Raw genomic sequence first — 25,691 nt, 5'->3', positions numbered from 1 at the left:
TCTGTCAGAGCACCCAAGCAGAGGAGGCCATAGATGGCTAGCGAGACGGAAGTCAGTCTCTTGTCACCTCATTGCAGAAGTGACACGCGATCATTGTTGCCATATCCTGTGGGTTTGAAGCAAGACACTAGGTCCAGCTCGCACTCACGGAGAGGGGTGGCGCAAGGGGACAGACGTCCGGAGGTGTGTTCGCTGAGGGCCACCTCAAGGGCTGCCTGCCGCACGGGGGCTTGCCGTGTAGATGTGGGGGTGGGGGCGGGGACCCAGGAGTAGCTGAGCAAAAGCAAGAAATGGGGAGTCCTAATTTTAGAAATGTGACCCTCCTCCCAGTCTGTGCCAAGAAAGGACATCCCTTTTTAGCACCTTGTTTTTCCTTCCTCAGGAGGTGTAAGGACACATTTTTCTCTATTCTTTGCCCCGTTCTCCAGATGTCGGGGACTAATGCTGAGCTTCTGGTAATATTTAAAGTCGTAGGAGCACAGCCTCTCTGCCCCGAGACGCTGCGGGGAGCTTTCCAGGCCCAGACACTGCATCTTCCAAGCTCCCAACTGTGAGTGAGTCCTTTACGTCAGGACTCAGACCAGGGACCCGACGCAGGGGACGAGCCTGGCGTCCGCGTGTGTGGCTGGGACTCAGTGTCCCCTCACTCAGTGTCTGTCTCTGCAACTTTAAAGGAGTCAATGTTTTCTATGTGAGAAAGCCCACTCCGCTTTTCAATGGATAATTTGCAGAGAGGAAGTCTGGAATTCTCTTGGATACCGGTGGTGCATGCGGCTTCTATGCAGGGTCCTCACTGCCTGCAGGATGCTGATTATAAGGTCTGAGGTCTGAGTCATCTCACAAGGCATCTGGAGACACGCACCGAGGAATCTAAGGGGTAATTAAGCACTTTGCGGAGTAAAGAGCAAACTGCAGGTACCTACCAATTATTACACCCGGCTGTGGCGGGCGGGGGTGAAGGGTCACGGTCGAGCGTGGTTTATTAGGTAATGAGAGGCTGACAGCTTTGAAGGTCTGTTTGTTCCTACATAATTATATACAAAGGCAGCCCAGCTTTGTAGATGAAGCACAGTGTGAACACTCTTCAGCAAGTGAGAGGAAATGACCTGAAAATTTTGTATCTTCTAGGGATTTCTAGAACCTTCCTTCACATAAGTGGCAAGGAATGTCACACCTTTATGGGTATTCGTCCTTTCTCCCGTGTGAACACACGCAGGTCTGTGAGCCCTTCCCGCTTCCAACCAAGCTGACCATCCACAGAAGGTGTGCAGGGATTGGAGGGCCGGTAGGGGGTGAACCCGGTCAGCCTCGGAGAAACAAGGCTGCTGGTTTTCTTAAGTTTATCTTATTTTTTATTTTTTAAAACTTACATCCAAATTAGTTAGCATATAGTGCAACAATGATTTCAGGAGTAGGGTCCTTAGTGCCCTTCCCCCATTTAGCCCATCCCCCCTCCCGCAACCCCTCCCGTAACCCTCAGTTTGTTCTCCAGATTTAAGAGTCAAAAATACGGAAGCTTCACGAATTTGCGCGTCATCCTTGCGCAGGGACCATGCTAATCTCCTCTGTATCGTTCCAATTTTAGTATAGGTGCTGACAAAGAGCAGAACAAGGCTGCTATTTTGACAGGACAAACAATGGACGGTATTTTAGAGCTTTTAGGGTTTTGTGGATCTTGGAGTGGATTTTTTTGTGGCCGGGACAAATTTCTGAGTGGTCTTGACCTCCCCCACCGCCGGCAACCTTGATGTCAGATAAATCTTGGGTACATTTTGCTGGAGAAATGGAAAGAAATTCGGGGAAAAGAACAGGGAAAACGTCACAGAGGCCAGCGGGGGGCAGACGTCACATTCTAACGTGCAAGGCACCCGGGGGTGGTGTGCAAGCAGCTCACAGGTACCACGTGCTCTTACCACGTGGGTCGATTTCAAGGGACTCTAGAAAATCTCAACAGGGGCTTCGTAGTAGCATTCAGGAAACAGGACAGAATGACTCGGTGGGCCGGATGTGTTTTGGGACAAGGGACCTCAGCTCTGCCTTGGAAGATGCGAAGCACGAATGCCTTCTGCTCCGTGAGCCTCGAGAATTTTCCAAGGGAAGAACAGAGATGAGATCACACACGTAGATCCAATTCCCAAACGATTTGCCTGTGTTCGGTCTTCATTCAGAGATAAGCAGCTGGAAGATGGAGGGTTCGGTGTCTGTTGACGAGTCTGACAGTTGGAGAGAGTTTTACCATGAACTTTACCGTTTGGGAACCTGCATAACACGTTGTTGTTGTTTTTAAGTTTATTTGTTTTTGAGAGAGACGGCGCAAGTGCGGGAGGGGCAGAGAGAGGAAGAGAGAAAATCCCACGCAGGCTCCGCGCTGTCTGCACAGAGCCCGACGGGGGGGCTCGAACTCACAAAACGTGAGACCATGACCCGAGCTGACGTCGGACACTTAGCTGAGAGACCCCATGACGTGTTTTTCACAAAACCATCAGTACGTTGTTCAGCCGGATCCAGCGTGTGTGCGTAAATCAGACATGTCTCTGCTTCTGTCCCCCTGAGCTTTCCGGAGCGCTCAGATGTAGCCTTAGCTCATCGACGGTGGCGTCTCATCAACTCTCTGACCTGTAGACATTCACAGCGCCTTGGTCCTATTGTTAGTTTGCTTTGCAAATCGTTGCCATAAATGCATTTCCTCTGTGCGCCTATGGCGCGTCCCTGGAAGCCGGGCTGCTGGAGAAGGAGGAACTATCATTTCCAGCTTCGCTTCTGCCGCCGAAGCGTCTCCCAGGCGAATAAGTGACTTCTCAGCGCTCTTTCGGGTTTGCTGGGAATTTAGTCCGAGATTGTCTTACTGTGAGTCACGACTTGGAAAGTGGATCTGAAATAGCACCAGGACATAGGCGCAGAGCTTCGTAATCCATACACGGAGACTCCCCTCCGTCTGTATAACGTTTTACTGGTTGCGGTAATAAGGGATGCGCACTTTCCAAATCGGTGGTATTTTATCGTTCTGCGCGTGGGAAGTCTGTTATGGGAAAGGTGAGTTTGCCTAATCCTTCATGAGACAAATTTATAAAATATTTAACTGCCCCTGAAGGAGAAATTGCCTTAGAAATAAAACACGGCTCTGCTTAGGGCTGGCTCAGCATCCACGGACTCGGGTGTGCCGCAGCCTGGCGTGTGTGGTGACAGGTGCTGCATCGCGGGGACAGTAAAACTGCACATTGTTCTCGCGCTGCTGTCTGGCCCCCGTACCTGCGTGTGAACTCGTGAGGTCTCTTAATGCTCTTCCGGAATAATGGCTGAGTATTTTCCTTGGCACGTGAAAGAACCGATGGCTGGAACTTCCCGAGGACACGAGACCGCGAGCCGCTGCGCGTGAGCAGAGGGGTTACGCCCTCCTGAAGCGTGAGGGGTCAGTGCCGTCGCTCATGGCCCGTGTTTCTTTCCAAGAGTCTGGGTATCTCTTTTCCACCCAAGCAGATGGTGCTTAGGGAGAAAACCTCATGTTTGTAATCCTTCCCGGTCTAAACACTCCAGAAGGTCCACGCCTGCTAACAGGAAGCAGAAAGCTAGAGGGCAAGAGGGGTCGCGTTCTGCCCAGGCCTGTTGTGAACCAGTAGCCACTCTCTGTCCTGCGTGGGCCGCTGTGGGCACCGCTCCCCCATGCCTGCGGCGGTCACCCCGACACACTGAGGCCACTGGGGACTTCTGAACACAGGACCGCGGCTCCCGCGTTGGAGAAATTTAGAGCGATCACCTCGGTTCCTGTCTCCCTCTGACGAGTGGATCTTTGCCCCGACAGCCTGCACCTGCTCGCGGCAGCCTCCGAGGATGGGGCCCTCCCCCTGTTTGGGGACGACACCCCCTCTCGCGGCAGCTTCACCCCTGCCCCGACAGCATCCCCGGAACCCTTACCTTGCGTACTTCGCCCTCTCCCCTGAGTGCCGGTGCCCCCCACTCGGCCCACAGACTCGCTCCGGTCCTCTCTCACAAGGAAACCCAGGAGCTTTCCTTTGGCCGCGGACTCCCCTCTGAGGCCTGCCCACCTCCCCTCTCCTAAGCGGCAAGGGTATGATATGAAGGACATACATCCACGCTGCAAGATGACGTCAGAATTACCGTACGAGCAGACCCGGGGGCTGAGGGCAGGACGAGAACAGCCGTGGGCTGGTGCCCACAGCTCCTACCGTGGGGCCCCTGCGTCTTTTGGGAATGCGTGTGTCCTCACCTTGTCTACTAAGTTCCCTAGATGTCAGTGCAAGAGAACACTCCAGGCATTTCCGTCTCCAAGCAGTACAGCGATCCAGGTGACTCAAGCTGCTCTTGTTACTGGCTGGGTAGACCTCGCTCCCTGGGGTCCGTAAAGCGGGTTATCAGACGTTAGGAACAGTACAATTACCTCTGCCCTGCAGCCTGATGCCGCAGATGTCCGCAGACTTTCCCTTCAACAAGCTGAGAACGTCACGGCCAAGTATCACTTGGTGTAGAATCCTCGAGGCCCAGACTGACACAGGGCGGTCTGGCTGGGCCAGGAGCGCTCGCTGACCCCTCTCCTGCCCCCAGACACATGAAAGCCCCATGGAGGAGGGTCCTGAACCCCCAGAGAGAGAGAGGTGACATTTGGGGAATGTCTAGGGTACATTTTCTGCGGAGAAGAGAGCAGGCTTTCATATGCTGCTGACTTGTCCGGAACAATGTTTGAGGCGTGTTAGGTGACTGAGTTCAGGGTTATGTGTCTGAAAGATCCCAGGGAAGCAGAACTTATCTAAAATGAGAGCCAGCTGACTCCCTACCACCACTCCAGGGTACAGGATTGACCTGAGAAGTGAGGGCCCAGCCAAGGACGTGTATGTACCTGGGATTCCTCGAGGTTTTGTTCTGGCCAACCACTGCCCCTGCCTTCAGGGTTCATGTCTCGCATCGTGTCTTCTGGAAGAGGCTCCTGAGGCCTCCCATTGTACCCGTCCCCTCTGCACTGAACACAGTTTGGAGGCGTCCCCATGATCCACCTGTTTCCCTGGACAGCAGTCCCCACCAAGGGGGCGCTGTTCTTAATTCCTGGTGAATATTCAGTGGTCTGGGACATAGAATGGTGATGCTTGCTGAATGGAATCAGGATTGGGGGCTGCTTTTCAAGCTGTGACGGCTTCTAAGGCAAGGTGAAATGATTCCTGGCTCCCTGAGCCAGGGCTCATGGTGCTTCGCGGCCGTCCCGTCCGGCCAGGAGGCCAGCCCCTGCTGAGCTTGGTCCAGGAGGCCCGGTGACTGACCAGCTCTCTCCTGGGTGGCCGGTGGCCTCTGAACGCTGGATCCCGTGGAACCGCTTTGGAGTGCACTCCTCTTTCTGAGAGCTACCGTATCCCGATGGGGAGGACTACTCCTAAGAATGTTTTTTCCCATTTGGATATTTTAGAGGACGTCATCAAACTGTAGAGGAATTTCAGAAAAATTCAACAAGGTATGAGGTTCCTAGCATCTAGTTTGATATGTTAATATTTTGGCTTTTTTTTTTTTTGTCTTTCTTTTTTGTAGTAAAACCAAAAGAGAAAGAAAAAAAATGAAATTCTGCAAAAAAAGTATTTTGACTTTAGTATTTCTAGTCCTTTCCCGCCTCCACAGCCATGGCTAATAAGACTTTGGTGCAATGCCTTCCCCTCCACTTTTGTGCTTTTTGTTAAGAGTACGTGTGTATTAAAAAGTAATATACAGAATAGCTTTGTGTAGCTTAAAATTTATGGAATGAAAAAACTGAAACCACGACGCCTGTCATTCTGCAGGTTGTGTGTTTCACCCCATGTTGTCGCTTAGATTTTCCTACGTCTGTGGTTCGGTCCTTTTCAGGGCCTCTCAGTGTTCCAGCCTGGGACTATTTCCTGTTTGTTTTCAGCACCCAACGTGTGGCTCCTCCCGTCCCTTCTCCCTCCCCATGTGCCTAGAATAGGAATCTCGGAGTAACAGGGCATTTTCAACTTTACCAGGGGTTCCCGGCCTTCTGTCCTAAGGCTTCTTAGTAGAACTGTCTCCTGGGCCCAGAAACCACTGTTGATTGGTTCCCAGTAGATTTTAGAAACAGTGTGTTTGTGTGGGATGCGCAGTGCCCGTCTGGATCTCCCCCCGCCGCCCTGAGGCCATCCCCCTTCCCTCAGCAGGCAGGGGCCCGTCCCAGCCATCACCCCACCCGGGAGCCAACCTGTGCTGGGTGGTGTGGCCGGAGGTGGGGGCAGGGAGCCCATCCACGAGAGCAGGTCAGAGGTGATGCTTAGCTCAGCTGGAGCCAGACAACTCAAGGTTGCTCTAACACCAGGGGTGGGAGAGTGGCTTGCCCAGCAGCAGCCCACTGGCTGGTGGACCCTTGACTTAAATCCGCAGCCCTGTGCTCCGTCTCTGGAATTGGGTAGGAAGGTCTGCACGGGAGAGTCAGGCAGGGAAGGGGGGGGGGGGAAGGGGAGCAGGGTGGAGAGCAAAGGAAATTGGACTGATAGAACTATTTATGTATTTTTTTAGAGGGAGCATGAGCAGGGGAGAGACAGAGAGAGAGGGAGAGAGAGAGAATCCCAAGCAGGTTGCAGTCTGTCAGCAAAGAACCCACTGTGGGGCACGAACTCATGAAACCCTGAGATATTGACCTGAGCTGAAACTGAGAGTCACATACTCAACCGACTGAGCCACCCAGGCGCCCCGATGATGGAACTTTTTAAGTCAGGTTTCAAAAATGATTATTTCATGTCTGTATTAGTTTGCTAGGACTGCTGTAATAGAGTCCCCCCGATGGTGGCTTACACGTCAGACATTAATTTGTCACGGTCCTGGGGGCAGGGGGTCCAGGATCAGGTGTGGGTGAAATCCCAGCGTGGCCCCTTCAGAGGCCGTGAACCTGCTCCAGGCTTCCCTGCTGGCTCACGTGGTTTGCTAGCTGCCCTCGGGGTTCCTTGGCCCGTGGCACCAACACTCCGATTTCCATCTTTGATGGCGTTCCCCCTGTGTGTGTGTGTCTGTGTCCACATCTCCCCTTTGCACAGGGGCACCAGTCACATTGGATGAAGGTCCTCCCACCACCCCCCCCCCCGCCGATGACCTCATTCCAACTTGATTATCTGTAAAGAACCCTATTTCCAAAGAAGGTGACATTCTGAGATTATGGGGTGAGGACTTGGGCATCCCTGGTGGCAGGGGACACAAGCATTTTCTTCCTCTGGAAGCTGGCTTGGAAAACATCTGTGCGGTTCAGGACGCGAACGTTCTCTCCACTCTGCTGTGTGGTCTGATTCTCCTCCAACCGGATATGCTCGGGGATGCATTCCCCCTAGACTGCATTGATTGTGAGCAGCCTGTCTGGCTAGTCGGTCGAGAAGGAGGGATTAGAAAGTTCTAGTAACTTTTTTTTTTAATCTCCAAAAAAACTTCTCTGTATTCTTTTTTTTTTTTTTTTTTTTTTTTTTTTTTTGTAGATTTTATTAGAAATGACATGGAAAACAATGGCGGGTGACTTTGCTGTCCCTCTCATGGTGTTAGAGTAAGCGCCTCCCTCTAGGCCCTGCCTTTGGTTCCGCATCTCCTGGGCGGACAGCGGTCGAGTAAATAGCACACCGCGCTCAGGGCCAGCCGGCGGGAAGGCCCTGCAAGAGTCAGGAGAGGAGGACCCGTTAGGAGCACCATCCACACCAGGCACGCGAAGGGCGTCCGCGTTTCATTGGATTTTGTTCATTTTTCTTGCAGTCTTCAGGTCTTTGTCTATGTGCTTATTAAAGGGCAGATCACGAAGTAAATGCTACCAGGTAGACCAAACTAAGCTAACGAGGGGTGCAGAGAGAGTAGGTCCCTTCGATTTTAGGAAATACCGAAGTCAGTGCGCTAGAATGATGGTTTCCAAGACCGTGGGGCAACCACGCACCACAGACTTGTCTGCGATGGACCTCATCTCCAGGCTTGCGTTCCCGCTCTGGCTTTGTTAGTCGTGTAGAAGAAAGAACTGTAATCTGTAAACCCACACAAGGCAATTTTGGAAATGAGGAAGGAACACGTGGTGTTGATCCTGCTGTAAAATCCACAGTTTCCAGCTTCCTCTGGTTGGAGTCAGTTTGGACCATAGGGGTTTCTAAACATTTTTTTGGTAAGTTAAAAAAATTTTTTTTATTATTTTTTTCATGAGAGAGAGAGAGAACGCGTGCGTGCGAGAGGGCTCACACAGGCGGGAAAGGGGACGGAGGGAGAGAGAGAATCCCAAGCAGGGTCCGTGCCCAGGGCAGAGCCCGATGTGGGGCTCGATCCCAGGACCCTGAGATCTTGACCTGAGCTGAAATCAAAAGCCAGACACTCAACCAACTGAGCCACCCAGGCGCCCCCATGGGGGATTTCTTTAAGACAACTTGGGAGCCCTTGCATTCAGGATCCCGAGCATTACCCACATCCTGTGGCATCAGAGACTTGGATGAGTGGCCAAGCTTGGGAATGGCGCCTGGAGCTGCCCGCTAGACCCTCCCTTCCTGACCCTCCCCTAACACTCGGCTTCGGAAGCCGATGTCTGGTCTCCTGTTTTCAGTTTTCTAGCTGCTGTTTTTCCAGGCTCTGACAACTCCTGACGTTTTTCCTGACAAACAGCCGTGGGGTCCCTCCACCACCCACCCTGGAACCCAGAGTTGTCACAGGAGCAGCCCTGCCACCTGCACGTCCCAGCCTGCACGGCAGACGGTGGTGGGAGCCCCGACTTGCAGCCTCTGACTCTACTAACAGTCATTCAGCAGGTTTTTGTCGTACAGACAGTCTCCTGGTTGTCAAGTCCTTGGAAGCCTGCTCTCCCGAGACCCGGAGCTCCCACTGAAGACCAGATGACCCAGGGCGCATCGCCCATGTCCCCAGCCAATACTTGGCTGCAGGAAAGGAATCAAAGGCTTGAGAGAGTAGCAATTTTAAAAACCGTCACTCAAAAAACAAAGATAATTAAAATTCTTTTAATGAAAAGAAATCAGAAGAACTCAAGTTTTCTCAGTCAAAATGAGAACGTGTTCCGGGCGAGTCGTAGGATCAGTCTGGTCCTCCTCCACCTGCGTGGCAAAAACGGGATGCCCGAGGGGGTTTTCTCTTCACAACTGGCCAGATGCCTTGTATGTTTGATCACTGGCTTCATTTCTGTGCGCTGGCTTCATTTCTGTGCACTAGCTTCCTGCCTCAGTGATTTCTCACAATTCTTCAACGTGTATTGCTTGGAACCTATCTTAGGGGAAAGTGTGAGCCATGGCCAAGACCAATAAAGGTTCAAGGACACTGTAGCACACGGGGAAGCCACCGGAATGGTGGTGAGGAGGGTTCCTGGCCCCCGGTGTTGTAAAAAAAATCATGGTTTGGAAACTGGAAGGCTTTGCTGTGCCGAATTATTTGAGGTGCTGGCACAAAACACGATTGTGTCGTGTGTGGGTCCAGAGGATCAAGCAGGAATAGATGTGGAGTAGGGGAAGGAGGGAAGGAAGGAAGCATGTCAGTTTCCAAGCAGGGTTTCAGCTCAACGGTTGGAGCCACCCGCTTCTAGTGCTGTCTTTGAACAACAGGTAGCCCAGTGGTACTCGGGAAGGCCTATCATAAGGGGGCTTTATGCCTAAAAACTCTCTAGGGGCTCTTGGGTGGCTCAGTCGGTTAAGCGCCCAACTCTTTATCTCAGCTCAAGTCATGATTTCTCGGTTCGTGGTTCAAGGCCCTCATCTGGCTCTGCACCGACAGTGCGGAGCCTGCTTGGGAGTCTCTCTCTCTCAAATAAATAAATAAACGTTAAAAAAAAAAAAACAACTGTCTGGATGGCCTCTGTGTCCCTTCCAATCCTGAGATTTCCATGCAGACATGGCAGATTTTACTCTTGTTAAAAATAATGAGAACTTCACTTGAAACGCCCTAAAACCCCGGTGGAAAATACACAGACTAACGTAGAGATCGCTTCCTTTAAAAACGCAATCTTTCGGCCTGATTCTATCACATTCCCATTGGTTTCTGCACATCACTATCCTTGAGAGTTTTTGATGTGCAATCAGTTTAGGTGTTTATGTTGCTGATTTCCTGTGCCAAATGTTTATCTTTGAACGGCTGATCTTTTTTATCCCCTCAACTTTGTGGAGATGTAGTTGACACGCGATAATCACATAAGTTTAAGGCATACAGCGTGCTGATTTGACACGACGATCACCACCATGGTATTAACTGCCATCTCTAGTCCATTACATAATTACCATTTTTTCTGTGTGTGTGGTGAGAACACTTAAGATCTACTCGCTTAGCATCTTTCAAGTGTATAATACGCTATTATTAACTATAATCACTACGCTGTACGTCTGACCCCCAGAACGTATTCATGCACCAATTTACATTCCCACCAACAGTTCATGAGGGTTTCCTTTTCTTCACATCCTCACCTGCACTTGTGATCTCTTGTCTTTGAAAATTTTTTTTTAATATTTATTCATTGTTGAGAGAGAGAGACAGAGCCTAAGCAGGGGGAGGGACAGAGGGAGAGGGAGACACAGAATCCGAAGCAGGCTCCGGGCTCCGAGCTGTCGGCACAGAGCCCGACACGGGGCTCGAACTCACAGACCGCGAGATCATGACCTGAGCCGAAGTCAGACGCTTAACCAGTTGAATTACCCAGGCGCCCCTGTGATCTCTTGTTTTGACAGGTGTGAGGTGGTCTCTCAGTGTGGTGTGGACTTGCGTTTCCCTGGTGATGAGTGATGTTGAGCATCTTTTCATGCACCTCGTGGCCATCCGGATGCCTTCTTTGGAAGAATGTCTATTCAGTTCCTCTGCCCGTTTGTTACTTGGATTGTTTAGTTTTTGTTGTTGGGTTGTATGAGTTCCTTACACTTGGATAGCGTAGGATTCCATCGGCTGCCTTTCCATTGTGTGGACTGCTTCTTCCGCTGCGCGGAAACTTGAGCGTGATGTCGTCCCGCTTCCTAATTTGTGCTTTTGTTGCTTGTGGTTTCAGTGTCCTAGCCAAGGAATCGTCACCAAGACCAAAGTCAAGGAGCTTTCCCCTGTTTTCTGTTAGGAGTTTTACGGTTTCACTGCTTCCGTTTATGTCTCTAATCCATTTCAAGTTATTTGATTATAGTGGGGTAAGATAGGGGGTCTAATTTCACCCTTCTGCGTGTGGATCTCCAGTGTCCCCAGCAGCACCTGTGGAAGAGACCTTCCTTCCCTTTTGGCTGTGTCTTGAAGGACTAATCTTGTCTGCGATTCACTTCTAGTCTTGTTTAGCACGTTCAAAAAGTCGCTTACCTCTGATCGCAGGCAGACCTCGTGTTTGTATTTCATCTGCCCCTAGGTAGGCTTCAGAAAGAAGAGTGATCTGTGGTGATGCTCCATCAGGTTAAATGTTTAGGGAATGAAGCATCCTGTAAAGTTAGTCCGGCTCAACCTGTGTCTTTGATGCCTGTGTTACAAATCTTAGCATCATATTTCAAGTAGAGAGCTTTTCCTTTCGAATAGCAGTGCTTGTCTTTGTTTATAAACGTAGAGCCTGCATGAGAAAAGAGAAACTGTTGTCTTCGCTGTTACCTAACGTGGGTCCTACTCGTCCAGGATCTGGCAGTCTGACAGCCTGTCCATTCAGGGTCTTTGTCTTGTAGTGATGGGGCGGCTGCGTAGGGCAAAGTCAGTGGAAAACAACAGGGAAGCTGCCGGAAAGAGTCGTTTGGCCAGACTTTCATTTCCCGAGCCCTTGGCGGTTGAGTTGAGCCACCCCTGAATCTCACATCCATTGAGAGCGGGCCGGGATGATGGTTACGGGTCCTACTCTGGTCCTCTGACAGCACCTCTGGGACAGCGGCCGGAGAGGAGGCTCATCTCGAAGTATTTCAGAGACATTTGAGGCCGAATGAATGAGACCCACTCAAGGGACACATGCCATCCGCCTTGTCTGCCGCCCGATCAGCCCGATTGTGTGTCCCACCACGCCGTGCACGTGCACGCACATGCACATCCACCGAGCAAAGCGCTGGGACCCCGCTTCTCACCCACGTCTCCGCCCCTGTGCCCGGAGGGGCTCTGCCTTCTCCCGTCCTGCCTTGCCTTCGTCCCTTCCCTCTGTGAGACCCTTTCCCCATTTAACTCTCCCTTCTGATGTAAGGTGCTTAGCCCTACAGGAGCAGGACTGTTGGGTTCTGTGGGTGAATAAAAGCTTGACACGTAAATGGGCATTTATATAAAAGCAAACCCTGACGTCTCTGTGCGGACCCTCGAGTAGCCGGACAGACAAGTGCACGGTCCACCCCTCCAAGTTCGGTATGTTCGTAGTCCGTCTTCATTCAGAGCTGAGCTTCCGGACTTTGGAAACACACACTTTCGTGGAGGGTAGACTTCTCTCATCGGGCTCCACCTTCACTGTTAGACTGATTGCTGGCACATTTTAAAATGCTTTCTGTGTTTAAAACGTTTTTATGTTTAAAAGGTTTATGTGTTTTTCTTTCATTGACAAACGTAAAAGGCAGTTTAGCATCTTGTCAACATCTACGTCTTAAGAAAGTGAAAACAATTTTTGCTAAGTGCTGGGATATTGAAGCAAAACGTCCAGAATAGGCAAATCTATAGAAACAAAGTAAATTCGTGTCTTCCGCCATCGATCTTTAAAATTAAATGCAAGTTTGAATATTTTTCTTTCGAAGTAAAAGATTCTTTTTTAAGGATATACATAATTTTAATGTTTATTTATTTATTTTGAGACAGAGAGAGCAGGGGAGGGGCAGAGAGAGAAGAAGGGAGAGAATCCCAAGCAGGCTCCAAGCTGTCGGCGCAGAGCCCGACGTGGGGCTCGATCTCACGGACTGTGAGATCGTGACTTGAGCCGAAACCAAGAGTCAGACGCTGAACTGACTGAGCCCCCCAGGCGCCCCATGGATGTATAAGATTTCTTAAGTCATAGTTTGAATTCTGGGGTTATCTCGTCATTTTCAGTCATAAGTTTCAACAAAGGGTAATTGTTTATCTTGATATATTAGAAACAAAGAGTTAAAAATCAGTTCTAGAATTTGGGACATTACAGCACATGCAGATTTTTCAAAGGTAATGTTTTATAGAGAAAACATCATGTGGCCAAGCAGATGAGAGGATTTAAATGTGGAGCCAAGGTCTACCTTCAAGGACAAGATTCTGAGACATTTAAATACAGGAGAAATCAGGTCGTGGAGTGATAGTAATCTTTGTTTTGAAAGCTTTATTTATTTTTAATATTTATTTTCTTAAGTGGGTTCCACGCCCAACGTAGGGCTTGAACTCATGACCCTGAGATCAAGGGTCAGGTGTTCTACTGATTGGGCCGGCCAGGTGCTCCAAAGTTTTTTTCTTTAAGTGAGTTCAGCAAGCCAAGGGGTCCTTGGAAAAGCCAGGGGAAAAAGAAAACATAGAGTCTACTTAGATATAGAACCAAAGGCAAATGACTGTGGGGGTTTTGTGACAGGAGAGGGTGTAAACGCCACCAGTGTTAAGCATGTAAAATAACATCAGACACCGAAAAGGCAGAAGAGAAGGTGGGAGTCTGTGCCTATTTCCTCAACGCCCAGATCACTGAGCCCGTAGAGAGGATGTCAGTTTGATAAAATCAAGGGTACAGGAAGGCGCCTGGGTGGCTCAGTCGGTTAAGCGGCCGACTTCGGCTCAGGTCGCGATCTCACGGTCCGTTTGGGCCCGCGTTGGGCTCTGTGCTGATGGCTCAGAGCCTGGAGCCTGCTTCCGATTCTGTGTCTCCCTCTCTCTCTGACCCTCCCCTGTTCATGCTCTGTCTCTCTCTGTCTCAAAAATAAATAAACGTTAAAAAAAATTAAAAAAAAAATCAAGGGTACAGATATTGAATTACTAGAAAAATGAAATATTGTAATTTAAGAAGCCAGAACCAAAATGACGTGGAGAAGTGAGGGAACGAGTTTACCTTTCGTGGTGTGTTATTAAGGGAGCCTGTGCAAAGCGGATGAGTCAAGGAATAGAAGTTTCCGTTTGTCATAAAGCTCTTCATTAAACCAAGCTGTGGACGGCTCAACACGATGAAAACACACAAAACGCAAAACTGGGAAATTGGGCCGAATGGCAAAAGGTAGGAAGCAAAAGAAAGCAGAAAACTGGAAACACAGTAAGTGTGGCACCAAAACTGAGCCCCAGCAGAGTTTTCATGTCACATAATACATGTGGCGAGCACACGTGAGAATTCTCAGGTTGAGTCAGAGCAAAACTACTCTTCCTGTACGTGGCCTGAGGGGATCTCTGAAAATGGCTCCCTCTCCCCTGGACCCAGAAAACCCCACAAAGTCATGCAGATCAAGAGGTTCAGATCTTTTTAATTTTTTTTTTAACCTTTATTTATTTTTGAGACAGAGAGAGAGCATGAACGGGGAGGGTCAGAGAGAGGGAGACACAGAATCTGAAACAGACTCTAGGCTCTCAGCTGTCAGCACAGAGCCCGACGTGGGGCTCGAACCCAGACTGTGAGATCGTGACCTGAGCCGAAGTCGGCCGGTTAACCGACTGAGCCACCCAGGCGCCCCTGACTTTTTAAAAAAAGATTCATTTATTTTTTTAATTTACATCCAAATTAACATATAGTACAACAGTGATTGCAACAGTAGGTTCCTTGATGCCCCTTCCCCATTTAGCCCATCCCCCCTCCGGCAACCCTGTTTGTTCTCCATATTTCAGAGTCTCTTCTGTTTTGTCCCCCTCCCCGTTTTTATATTATTTTTGCCTCCCTTCCCTTGTGTTCATCCGTTCTGTGTCTTAAAGTCCTCATATGAGTGAAGTCATGTGATCTTTGTCTTTCTCTAATTTCGCTTAGCATAATACCCTCCAGTTCCATCCGTGTACTTGCAAATGGCAAATTTCATTCTTTTTGATTGCCGAGTAATACTCCGTTGGATGTGTATACCACATCTTTATCCATTCACCCGTCGATGGACATTTGGGCTCTTTCCATACTTTTGGCTGTGGTTGATAGCGCTTCGTGTTGAACTTGAGAACCTGAGTGAAACTGTCCAGGCCACCCGGGCTGTGCGTATAGGAATGGCCACCAGGTATGAGAAGCAGGTCACTTTGCAGAAGGAATGTGTGCCATTCTGTGGCTACAGTGGTAGAGTTGGCCACACGGAGGGGCTGGGCGCAGGGTTGGTGGCCAAAAAGAGTCCTGATTTTTTACTGCACGTGCTTCAAAAATGCACGGAGTGATGCTGAGCTTAAGGGGTTAGACACAGACTCTTGGTCATTGAGCACATCCAGGTAAGCAAAACCCCCAAGATGTGGTGCAGAACTTACAGGGCTCATGGTCGGACTCACCCATGCATGAGTTGCCCTGCCACATGGAGACGCTCCAAGGGCAGATTGTTCTGGAACCAGGAGAGGAGGTTGCACAGAAGAAAGAGATATCCCAGAAGGAACTGAAGAAACGAAAACGTACGATCCGGGAGTAAATTCTGCATAAAATAAAGGCAAATAAAAGTAAATAAAAAACAAAGCAAAAAAAAAAAAAAAAAACCCAAAACCAAAAAAATAAATAAGTAAAACCTACCTATTTATATGAAAAATTGCACCGTATCTGTGAAAGGTTGACTATGAAGTCTGGACTAAAAGGATTTCAAAAAAGGAAGCGGCTTGCAGTATGAAAACAAACCGGGCAAAATTCAAGAAGCAAGCATTAAACATGTTCACTGTGACCGTGACAGAGTGCTTTGGAGAGAAGTTGTCCCGTCCCGGGGCCATACTCCAAACAGCAGCACGTAAGCTCGCGAAACAAAGCTGCAGACGACCCAGGAGAAGAGCCACAAAGCGAGGAAATCTTGCCTCGCCCCCGGTGGGTTATGACGACTGTGACACCGTCCCCTCCGGAGTCAGAGCCGTGTGCACTGCCTGTGCCCTGGGCCCAGGGCACGGCTGGACTCAAGTCCCAGCAGGACGGTGGGGAGAACATCGGGGCCGTACGTCTCGAGTGTTGCACGCGTGGTCGGATTCTACTTTTAGGAAGTGACGGAGTTCTTCTTTGGGGAAAAAGTTAGAGCACATGTTTGTGACATGCTTTATGGATACCGGAAAGGGAGGTCTATTTTCAGGGTGTGGGTCTCTCTCTCTCTGTCTGTCTCTCTCCATGTGCGTAGCACACGCGTGTACATGCATGAGGAATGCACGTATGTGCCCACGGGGCGCCTCATTTGGGCCTCAAGACTTAGTGCTTTAGTTTTTCAGAACAATGTGCAGATCCTGCTTTGAGCCAGGCTCACAGCTCCCGGGCCGTAGAATCAGCCTCAACCCGGGAGGCTTGGCCGAGGCCCGTCTGCCCTAACTCACCTCTGCCCTAACGCACCTCTGGTTTTTCTTACAACTTTATCTGGACCCTACTCAGTCCCCTTCATACTGGTCACCTTTGGGGCACCTGGGTGGCTCGGTCGGTCAAGCGTCCGACTTCGGTTCAGGTCATGATCTCGCGGTCTGTGAGTTCGAGCCCCGCGTCGGGCTCTGTGCTGACAGCTCGGAGCCGGGAACCTGCTTCGGATTCTGTGTCTGCCCCTCCCCCACTCACACTCTGTCTCTCTCTCCTTCAAAAATAAATAAACATTAAAAAAAATTTATACTGGTCACCTTTACAGAGCACTTGTGTCATACCCCCCTGGAGATACAGGCCCCAAACCTTGCAGTCAGCTTAGAGGTGTTCCCGGGGAGCCAAGCACAGGGATGGTTCGTGCTGGCGTCACGGAGAGCTGTGAGGAGTCACGTGGGCCCACAGAGGTGGAGGGTGCTCAAAAGAGAGTAGCTGGAATTATTCCGGGGCGGTAGAGCGGGATGGAATTCCTGAACTGAAGGTAAGGGGCTCGCTCCTGTCGAAACGGGGGGAAGCACAGAAGGAAACTCTGAGCAGACCGAAGAAGGCCAGGTCTCCAGAAGGGACGCCCTGTGCTTTGCTCCGAGAACCAGAGCATCACCCGTTTCGGAGGATGAGATAAAGGAAACGAGAAAGCTTTCCACCTACGACGGACGTCAGCAGTCCTGTCCGAAGGGTGTCGTGGCAGTTTTCTTCTAGAACCCCAGAGAAAGGATGATAAAGGGTACGTGAGGAACTCGCCGTCGAATGGGCGTTCTGCCCCTCTCAGGTGGTTGACAGGTGACGCTGAGCTCAAAGGTGTGACCCCCGTGGTCTGCTGGTTCCTTGCGATGTGGGGACAGTGTTTTTAGAACCCTACCCTGTTTGAACTTGTGGCCGGAAGGGGGAAAGAAAACCGGGGAAAGCTTCCGGCCACCTGAGCCCCGCGCCTCCCGGCTGCCCCCGCTCCTTCTCCGCTGCTTCCTCGTGTAGCAGGCCTGTGCGGCCTCACGCAACACCCTCGCACTTGAAATGTGTTGGGGCCTGTCCTTTCCCTGAGGGACAGGAGGAGGGGTCTCCACCCTCCACGTGTGTTCTGATGTGGTGTTGAGAGGAGACAGTGTCGCCCGGTGGTTGGAGCACAGAGCTGGAACTTAGAGTGAACGGTTTGGGCCTCCTGACATCCGCTCGGCCAAGTCCCAGAGCGTAGGTTGCTTTTCCAGAAAGTCCAGGGTTTGATAACTAAGCCCTGAGAAAACTAGCACCTGCTGATTTATTCTGCTTACGCTTCCTGTTTTTTCGGATCATACTATATTCTTTTTTTTTTTTTTTTTAATTTTAATGTTTATTTATTTTTGAGAGACAGAGGGATACAGAGTGCGAGCTGGGGAGGGGCAGAGAGAGGGAGACACAGAATCCGAAGCAGGAGCCCGACATAGGGCTCGAACCCATGAACCGTTAGATCATGACCTGAGCTGAAGTCCGATGCTTAACCGACTGAGCCACCCAGGTGCCCCAGGATCATACTATATTTTGATTGTATTGTTGTCCATATTCTGCTTTCCTGCTACAGGTTGTAGTTACTCTTATGATATTAAAAATAAAATCAACCAGTGTAATAACTCCACGCGTGTGAAACGGGTGCGTACGTGTTTCGTGGCAATGGTGGTGTCCTGGCGGGCAGGGCAGGGTCCCGGAAACGGCTGTTTTGGGGGCGAAGGGCTTGGATCTGACCCAACTTTGGTGCCCGCCTTTCTCCTCTGAGTTGGCAGTTTCTGAGGCAGACAGCTTAGTGGACAGATCGAGTTTGCAGAACAAGGAAGGGGCTTCCATTAAACTCCCAGTTCTGCTAATTCTTATTGGAGAACATTCCAGAGCAGCTGGGTGTGCGGGGCTGGCCTTTCCGTGGGGTTCTGCCCGGGAATGAAGAGCTCATTCGCCGTCGATTGCAATCCACCAGTGCAGCGACGCCCCCCTGTTCTGTTCTGAAGAGGGGCTAATGTGTTCATGTGTGAGTTTTGCTCAGAAGACTGAAATTGTTCTTTCCAGAAGGAGCCATTTTAAAAACTAGGTCTTCTAGAAGTGTTTTCTTGAAAAACAAAACCAAAAACACCCTGGGGCACCTGGGTGGCTCAGTCGGTCGAGTGTCTGACTCTTGGTGTTGGCTCAGCTCACCATCCCAGGGCTGTGGGATCGAGCCCCACATCGGGCACACCCCAAGGTCGCACACTGGCCGAAGGGCTGTGCTACACGTGAAGCCTGCTTGAGATTCTCTCTCTCCTCTCTCTCCGCCCCTCTCCCCCACTCGTGCGCTCTCTCTTTCTCTCTAAAATACAAATTAAATAATTGAAAGAAAAACAAACACCTTCTGGAGACACCCCTGGTGAGGGAGAGATGCAAGACGGGGACGAAGTTGCAGAGGGCTGTCGTCACACAGAAGGAGACCCGCAGGGACGCTGCCTTTGGTCGTCCCCACTGGATGACGGAAGAAAGACAGAGGGGCCACCAGCGTGGGGGGCAATGACTAACTGCAAAAAACCCAGCTCTCTGCCAGCGGGGGAGAGATTTGCCAAAGGGGTCGCACACGGCCCTGAAATAATAACGCCTTCAGCACCGTGGACACGAAGGCTCTAACTCTGTCCTTTGCAGCCCCCAGAAGGCCTGGCAGTATTTGAATGAACGAATGAATGAAATGCTCAAAAGGTCCCCACCAGCGCGTGCAGTGAGTGGTAAGTACAGGAAGCTGCAAGAGGCACCAGGCACTAACTCCAGAACGCCATGGAAACGTCCGAGGGAGTCTTGATGGCTCGGGTGGTGAACGTGCGGTGGTGGGCACACGGGCCGAGGTCACGTCGTCTCGACTTCACAAATAACTACACGGTGCTTCCTGTGTGCCAGGCACTGAGCTACGTACTTTAGAAGCATTAACTCCTCCTAACCACCTACGAAGCGATCCTATCGTTGTATTTTACAGAAGAGGCAAAGAAAAAGCAGAGAGGTTAAGTCACTTGCCCAGGGTCACACAGCTCATGAAAGGTGGATGTAGGATTTGGGCCTGAGCAGCCTGGCTGGAGGGTCTGGTCTCAAGCACGCCACAGAACCGCCTTCGTGATCGATAACGTGTGGGCCTTCACGTGTTGTGGGGCCTCGGCTGAATCCGTCGATAAACTGCCCGACGTCCCTTCTTTCCCTTTTAACCCTGCCTGTCTTCTGAGGGTGCTGCGTTGTACCTGCCACCTCTTTTTCTTTCCCCTCTTGACTTCCCTTTCCTCTGGAGTGAGAGTCGTAGCTTTGAAACACGTTCAAGGCCAGCCTGCTGCTGCGGATGTGCAGTTGAAGAACTTTCTGGTCTGCAGCTGACCTTCCGTGTGTTACCTCATTGATTTCCAAATCTGCCACATGGGGTGCGAAGCGGTCACTGTTATCTGTATTTTCCAGATGAGGAAGCTGCCGCTCAGAGAACCTACAGCCCACGCCCGCGTACTGGCCGAGTGGGGGGCTCGGAGTCAGACGTCCTCACCCCAATCCGGAGGCTTCCTCTGTAGCGTCGTGTTGATCAGACACAAAGATGGGGTTTTCTAGACCCCTCCGTGCTCCGTCCAGCATTGCCCCTCCTCACGGCGTCGCCGGCTGTCCGGGCCCCACTGACCGTGACCGTCTGTCCGTCTCTGGGGGCTCTCGGCTGGACTGGTGGGGTCCCGCGTGCTGGGCTGTGGCCTCTGGCTGTGCGTCCTCTCCTGGATGTCATGTCTGCTTGCTCTGGAGCAGGTGTGGACAGACCCACCGGAAAGGCCAATTCTGTGCAACCAGGCTCGCCAAATGACCTGAGCCACTACGGCCTTAGGGCAGCTGCAGTCAAGGAACAGACACCCAGACGCCCTAGACTTGTCGTCATTATTAGAATGGAAAAACGTTGTGAAACATACCAAGAGTCTTAGACTCTCAAATATATCCTACCCCAATTCCTGGCACCTGTCACCTGTCTTGGCACCAAGGGCGCCTGTCTTCACGGTGGTTTTCTTCTTATGGTTAGAAACTTGTGTTTGGTTATGTAAAATATACGGTAGTATTTTGAGAGGGTTCGTAGAATAATAACTGTGGTTTGTCTTTTCCACTCCACGGCATGTCTTGGAGGTAAGTCTCCATTATTCTTTTCAACAGCAGCAGGAAATTGCTGTGGTGTGTTAAGTCATTTCCTTAGAGATGGGCATTTAGGGCGTTGGTGTTTTTCTAGAAAACAATGAGGCAGGCGTGTCTCGGGACCATCGTTCTGCCCACTGCCAGCCCCAGCTTGCCCAAACAAGTCCCCGCCTTGGCCTCGGAGTCGCAGCCGTGAGATGTCAGAGCCGGGGAGGACCCCGCGGTCCTCGGCTCTAACTTCCTCGTCGTGAGGGTGCGGAAACGGGCTTGGACGAGTGGCTATTTGTGTCCACAGCAGCAGACTGACTTCTGCCAGCCCCACCAGGCCCCACCCATGGCGTTGGTTTGGCCTCCCAGCCACCAAGTCTCCTTTGACGCCTGTCCCATCACGGGGAGATGGAGTGTGTTTCGCTAGTGCTGCAAGCGAGGGGACGCCCAGAGACGGACTCCCGTGCTTCGGTCTGGCTAGCGGATTCTTTTCTGGGTTTGCTGCACCACAGCTCTTCCTCTCTGGTGGCCTTCCTGTCTTGCGGGCGGCTGTAAGCGTTTTGGAAACCGTGCCCGAGGAGAGGATCCCCCAGTGGCTCTGCCGAGGTCTCCGGCGTGTGCCCTTTTGTTACTTAACTTGCCCTGGTCTGTAACTGCTTCAGCAGAAGCCCTTTCATCAGTCATGGCAGTCTTAATTATAGATTCCGAGTTGAGATCCTCATGAAATCCACAAGCAACTACCCATCTCAGAAGATGGCAATGGCGCACTCGTGGGCGCTCGGGGGTCGCGGACACGCAAGCCACTTGCGTTCTCTGTGAAGACTGTGTTACACAGAGAAGTCACCATGTAACCTCAGACGTGCAACTTCTCAGAAAGTACCTTCTCAAGTACCTTAGGTCGGATATGGGAGTTTACTGCACAGACGCTAGGACGCTTTGCGGGAGGTGTTGCGTGCGGTTCGACGGCAGGGCGGGCTTGGCTTCGTTGCTTTGTAGGAGCTCAGTTCCCCACACCTCCTCTGCCTTCCCGGTGAAACGAGGGTGCGGATAATGACCTAACGGGGCCACGCGAATATCGTGAGACGATAGGACTAGATGTTTGATAAATAAATAAAATACATTGCTTTATTACCAAGTCTTGTTCCCATTTTGAATTAGGAAGATGTCCAAACCATCTCGGCCAATCATTCGATGCTAGTTTCTTGCTCAAGTCTTACTCAATTTCCTTCGATAATGGCTTTCTTTGTCTTACGGTTTGTTTGTTGGTTGGTTTCCAAGGCGGTTTTGCACGGTGGTTGATGGCTCTGTTTCTGGGTCAGACAGCTTTGGGTTTCCTTCTGGGTTAGCTGGCTCACTCTGGGGAAAGGTGCGTGGGTGGCATTCAACTTTCAATACCATCCGCTGACACAGAAACATTAGTCCTTTTATTTAGTTAACAATTTCATCTTTTGGTTATAATTATTCGAAACCTATTCTTTTTTAAAAAAATATTTTTAAATCTTTATTTATTTCTGGGAGAGAGAGACACAGCGTGAGCAGGGGAGAGGCAGAGAGAGAGGGAGACACAGAATGTGAAGCAGGCTCCAGGTTCTGAGCTGTCAGCACAGAGCCCGACATGGGGCTCGAACCCACAAACTGTGAGATCATGACCTGAGCCGAAGTCGGACGCTTAACCGACTGAGCCACCCAGGCGCCCCAGAAACCTGTTCTTTATCGTGAGCTTGGAAGATGAATATCATAATTAATATTGTGCTTCCCTCTAGAGAGTTTATAAAGTACCCACGTTCTTAGCACATAATAGGTGTTCACCGAACGGTAGTTATGTTGTATAGGCTTCACCAAACATTTGGGTACTTACCACTTAAAATGTGAATAGTTATTTCATGAAAGGATGTCTATTTTACAATGTTTTATTATTTTAAGATATGCATTGAATTATTACTATGAGAAGTGCTTACAGAACTGAGAGTCAATACTGATAAGAAAGAGGTCTTAAGATTTGGGAGTTTGAGCATTTCTCGATTTCTCATCTGGGGATTTAAGCCAGCTGAATGTTTAGATCTAGATTCTTTCTCCCACACATCCCAAGGTTGTCATTTCTGTGAAATTCGACATAATTTCCTCTCTGCAGATTGTGGTTGAATGTTGGGACATAGAATTTGCAGATTATAATATGAACATTCCCTATAGGATTTCCTACGTATCTACTGCGACATTTATTAGAAAGAGGGGAAGATTTTAAGAAAAAATTTTTAATGTTTATTTTTGAGAGGCAGAGAGAGAGGCAGAGAGACAGACAAAGTACAAGCGGGGAAGGGGCAGAGAGAGAGGGACACCCAGAATCCGAAGCAGGGTCCAGGCTCGGAGCTGTCAGCACAGAGCCCGACGCGGGGCTCGAACCCGCAAACTGCGAGATCATGACCTGAGCCGAAGTCGGACACCCAACCGACTGAGACACCCAGGCGCCCCAGAAAGAGTGCAAGGTTAATAATCATGCCCCCTTGTGATTCCTGAGCAGAAAGTAGTAGTTTCCAATCTGAAAACTGATGATGGCATATCTCCCCATTGATGAGTGTTTTAACGATAAGTGAGCAGAATGTGAGATACATTCACTGAATCCTTCGTGTTCTGATGTATTTAATAATATCTAATCAACCTCTCGACTGGATCCAGAATAACCATCGTGGGGTTCAGGAAATCATTCAAAATAGAAGTGGACACACACAGAAATCACTACAGACAACCTGGGCAGTGCAGGTGTCGCTATTAAATGAGCGATGGCAGAGTGGAGCAGGTGTGGATTCATCTAGAGTTCTTACTGGTGTTGCATACCTTCTGGGTGTGCGAAGTGAAAAAAGGGAGAAGACTCTGAGTGCCCGGGGCCACTTTAGGAGGTGGCAGCTAAGGATCGGGCAGAAACAAAGAACTGAACTGACCCCAAAGGGATGAGGAACATCTCTCCCAGAGCACCAGCCAGGGCGGTGGGAGGAGCGCGGGAGGGCCTGCGCTCACCCCGGCACCTCTCTCTCCTGGAAGGAGCCCCTCCCTCCTCTTGGTCTCTCTGGAATTGCCTCCACACTTTGGCTGTGGTTCCTTCTGGGTTTCACCATGGAAACGGTAGCCCTCTGTTGACCCTCAGGGGACGTTGGCACCATGTCGGGGACATCAGGTGACATCAGACCAGTGTGGTCCGTGAGCTAGGCATTAAGTTTCACGTGTTTTGAAATGGGTGGGGGAAAAGTGTGAAAATTTTCATGACACATGAAAATTACATGAAATTCAAATTTCACTTTCCGTAAGTAAAGCCACACTCATTCGCTCACCGGCTGTCTACGGGCGTCGCCCCGCGGCAGCGACAGAGGGGAGCACGGCAGAGGCCGTGTGGCCCCTGAAGTGTTTACCGTCTGACCCTCTACAGGGACATTTTGCTGATTGCAGCTGGAACCTCTTGGCCGTGTTGCCGGAGTCAACCCCTGGTCAAAAATGAGGATTTCTTCCGTGTGGTTAGTAAACAGTCCTCAAGGTCCTTGCTTCCTGCAATTCTCAGTAATTTTTAAGTGTTCGATTGTTCGTGTGCACACGTGTGCACGTGTGCAGGCACACAGGCGAGTAAGAAAAAAACCTAACGGCCGGATATGTAGCCTTCGAACCTTCTCCTCCCCTATTTCATTAATTAGTTAAGACCTGGTGAATGTGTTTAAAGATATTGGGATTTCGCTCTTCATGAACTCAAGGTCAGTGATTGAGATGTAATTGATCTCGGAGCATTTGCTGGGTTTGCGTGGCCTGGTGTGAGGTCTCTGGCAACAGTCAGTGAGATCTTGAGATCCCTCTCCATTGAAACAGTTGCTGGTTACTTTCTTGGAAACACATCCTTATTCATCCATGTTTTGGGGCCCAGTTATTTTGACAATTTTAAAGGGAATGTGTGCGCAAACTTCTCGTATTTTCAGATGGTTTGTATTTTATTGTATGATTAAAAAGTCAACACAGGGTGCCTGGGTGGCTTAGTTAGTTAAGCGTCCGACTCTCGACTTCGGCTCATGTCATGATCTCATGGTTGGTGGGTTCGAGCCCCGTGTCAGGTTCTGTGCTGACAGCACGGAGCCTGCCTGGGATTCTCTCTCTCTCTCTCTCTCTCTCTCTCTCTCTGCCCCTCTCCCACTCGCTCTGTCTCTCTCAAAATAAATAAACTTTAAAAAAAAGTCAGTATGCATTGGTTGAGGTTTCAATATGGCCTTAAGATTATTAATTTTATTCAGGGGCGCCTGGGTGGCTCAGCCGGTTGAGCGTCCGACTTCGGCCCAGGTCATGATCTCACAGTTTGTGAGCTCAAGTCCTGCATCGGGCTCTGTGCTGACGGCTCAGAGCCTGCTTCCGATTCTGTGTCTCCCTCTCTCTCTGCCCCTTCCCTGCTCATGCTCTGTTTCTCTCTGTCTCAAAAATAAATAAAAACATTAAGAAAAAAAAAAAGATTATTTTATTCAAACAAACATGGAATGCTTCATCTTTTTCAGCGGGAAAATTATTTTCAAAGGCTTTTCGTTTTTCCCGATGAATTGGCTCAGGTATCCTCTTGGAGGCTGAAAAGCAGCCTAAAACGGCCGAGCAATGTTGCCCAAGAAACTGTCGGGCATTCGCTTCTCCCCAGGCCAGCGTCTGGCCGCTGCTGGCGCCGGTCTGAATGGCAGCCCGCAGCAGAGAGAACTTCACTCCTACCCTTGTGCTTGTGACTAAGGGACCTAATGAAAGGGGAGTGAGGGTAGACTCAGCGCCGTTTCTGTCTTTGTAAGAAAATGACAAGCAAATCAATAAAACAATCATTACTCTGAAAATCTATATCAAATGTATCTGCCCCAGGTACAAGTTAATTATGAGAGAAGCCGGGTCATTTCCAGCATGCTGATTTGTGTTCTTGGAACATTCTGGAACGAAAGCAGACCATGCTCTATGTGTCTGGCACCCCCACCCTTCCCCACCCCTCTGTCCGTGAACTTTCCCCTTTGTCTCCTTTGTCTCCAGTAGCCCCCAGACAAAGCTGGAGAACGAGCCCTTCCACGGCCCACCCTGTGTGGAATGTTAGGGCGACCTACGTGGCACGCTGGTGGCTGGGGTTATGCCGGGTGACGGGGTAGGTAGGGTCGCCTCAGATGACCGACCAGGGAACTCACACTGTTGTCAGTGGCTAGCCCAGCGGAGTTCTTGAGATCAGGCGAGCCACGGTGGAAACTGAGGCATGAAGCAGCGGGGCGTCGAG

General features: G+C 50.3%; 1 protein-coding gene and 1 non-coding gene across 3 annotated transcripts in view; one reads left to right on the top strand and one right to left on the bottom strand.

The window, feature by feature from the left end:
- Nucleotides 1-25,691, top strand: part of RPS6KA2 (ribosomal protein S6 kinase A2) — a 348,407-nt gene that overhangs the window by 81,611 nt on the left and 241,105 nt on the right. The window lies entirely within an intron of this gene.
- Nucleotides 1,503-1,607, bottom strand: LOC122238875. Its single transcript, XR_006218027.1, has one exon. It is a non-coding gene; the product is annotated as a U6 spliceosomal RNA (small nuclear RNA).

This window comes from Panthera tigris, chromosome B2 (genome assembly GCF_018350195.1).
Source record: "Panthera tigris isolate Pti1 chromosome B2, P.tigris_Pti1_mat1.1, whole genome shotgun sequence".
NCBI classification, from domain to species: domain Eukaryota; kingdom Metazoa; phylum Chordata; class Mammalia; order Carnivora; family Felidae; genus Panthera; species Panthera tigris.
This window is presented reverse-complemented; position numbering and strand designations above follow the sequence as displayed.